Source organism: Aplysia californica, unplaced genomic scaffold (genome assembly GCF_000002075.1).
Source record: "Aplysia californica isolate F4 #8 unplaced genomic scaffold, AplCal3.0 scaffold01242, whole genome shotgun sequence".
Taxonomy (NCBI): Eukaryota; Metazoa; Mollusca; class Gastropoda; order Aplysiida; family Aplysiidae; genus Aplysia; species Aplysia californica.
Window position 1 is genome coordinate 38,890 of NW_004798512.1, and position 2,334 is coordinate 41,223.

The 2,334-nt window shown below is 39.6% G+C and overlaps 1 protein-coding gene across 2 annotated transcripts in view; it reads left to right on the plus strand.

Annotated features, from left to right (window-relative positions):
• Positions 1 to 133: 133 nt before the first annotated feature.
• Positions 134 to 2,334, plus strand: part of LOC101850528 — a 14,307-nt gene continuing 12,106 nt past the window's right edge. The window contains exon 1 of one of the 2 annotated variants that reach the window (XM_005112339.3): positions 134 to 268. The gene's annotated coding sequence lies outside the window, so the exon portion shown is untranslated. The other variant, XM_013090369.2, reaches the window with a different exon arrangement.

The window sequence follows — 2,334 nt, forward strand, 5'->3', positions numbered from 1 at the left end:
AATAATAATAATAATAATAATAAAGAGTACACAAGTGAGTCTCAATGTCCTTTTCGCTTATATACAAACAATACATCTATACTATCGCGTATTAATAATATTAATATTAAATACAAAAGAGAACGAAACGACGAAATAAGAAGGCAACGAAGAAATGGGGACCAAAGTGTTGTTTACGAATCAGTGTTCTCTTGTGCTGAGCCAGGACTGTTCAGATGCAATCTAACACGCTGTTTGCGTGACCTTTTATCAAGAATGAAGTAAATATGTAAGTCATTTGTGCTGGTGTCGTCTGGTAATATTGTTTGAATCAACAATGAACTCGAACAAACTCACAGATCGACGTAAAAAGTCTTCGATTCAAGATGTTCTGGATCACCACTTCGATTATTTCGTGTGCAGCAGTCCTTCTCAGTCTCAACCCCTCTCTATTCATTCAGGTTTGCCATCTGCTCAGTCGACGAAGCGCAGCAATTGTTTTTTGTTGTTCTTGTAACAAAAATAAAGTAAAATTATGGCAATTATGAGAAGAAGTCTTCCGATATAAAAAGAAATCAGATTTGATTGATAAAGTCAAGGCTGATATAATGATCTGCCAATGTTTTTTTGGCTTCACGCGTTCATTGTTTTCATGAGCAGCAGTGACACCAATTGTAATGGTGTCTAAGTATGCACTTGAGAAAGGAAGAATGACATGGAACTGTGCCAAATTTCATCATCCAGTGACTGTGACTGTGGCGTTTCTTTGTGAATATGAATGTCATTGTAAAAATAACTTCAGGTGCATTCAGCCTCTATGCTGATGATAAAAGGAAGGCCTAGATCTGGATATTTTATAAAATATTAGATTAGTCTAGATTCAGATTAAGGCTCATACTATTATAATTTTTGTTTGTTTGATGGGTTTTACTTTTAATCTAGATCTAGATCTAGAATATAGATTCTAGATCTAATCTAGATCTAGATTCTAGAAATCTAGATCTAGATCTTCTGATGGTTTTGACTGAGGGAATAGAGAGGATTTATAAATTAATCACCCTGCGTGAGAATAAAAATGGCTGGCACTATTTGAAACGCCACTTAGCTCCCATGCTATTTGAAATGGCTGTTGTTATTCTCACCCACGGTGAAAATAAAAATATAATGTTATTCTCAACCGGGTGAGAATAATCCATTTTATTCTCACCCTGTGAGAAAAATATTGTTTTTCCAGTCTCAGCCTAAAAGCACGGTCTGCTCAAACGCACGCTTTCGTCATCTGACGGGTTTTTTACTACATAAAATTTAGACGTACAAACGTATGGTTCCCTCTCAACACACGCTCCGATCCACGAAACACACAGACAATGGCGGTGGGTGGACCAGGATTTGGGTGGGGTTTAGAGTTCTTCCACTTTTTTACCACCAAATAGCAAGCAAAGAACAAAACAGTGATGATTCTTATATACTCACGGCGAGTCACGGCATTTTGAGAACCATTCAAACGAGAAGAGTCACCTTTGTCTTCCATCTCTTTGTTCTTAGTTAAATTTTTAAGCTCTTCTGGTTGGTGGGGACGAAGCCGTTTCACCTCCAAATTTCTCTAATCAGTTTTTATCTGAAGAAAAGGATGCCTCAAAAGTGGTTTGATGTAATTAATAACTGTTAAATCTCAGCGGCACAAACACACAGCACTCCAAACACATACCGTCTATGAGGTGGATTGGGTCGTGTTGTTGCGGAAAATAGAACGCGCCTAACAAAGGCCCAATTCGCGCCTAGGTATCTGTGTCACTGGGGGAAAGTGTGTCGTAAACTTTCACCCCATTGTTAGTGCTGGGAGAGCGTGAGACCTCTGTGCAGTGTTATTTTTTAAAACTTTTCTACCTTTTTACAAGAAGAGTTTCATTAAAGACGGGCATGGGAACCGGCTTATTCTTCCTGAGCCCTAACGACATTTGATTGGCTGTTAGGTTACTATAGTTGTAAGCGGTGACAACAATGATAGGATAAACGGGCAAGCCGCCAAGCTGATAACTGAGTGTTCATTGCATGCGATCATAGCGGTTTCAACTGCTTATTTCGTTATTTAAGAAACTTTCATTAACTAAGGGATAGAGTTGGGGTGGGGGTGAGGGGCTCAAGCCTGTAAAGCCCTTCACTACCCACCGCCACTGCACACAGACAGGTAAAGCTGAACAAAGGGAAATCTGCACAGCTTGCATAGGACAAGCCTGGACAGTATTTGGTGAGACTGCCCCTCACACCGAAGAAAGAGAGTGATTGACAGCGTTTTCACACCCAACTTTCCAAAGACAGTAAATAGGTCTAGGACTGGTCGGTGAAATGTTGGGG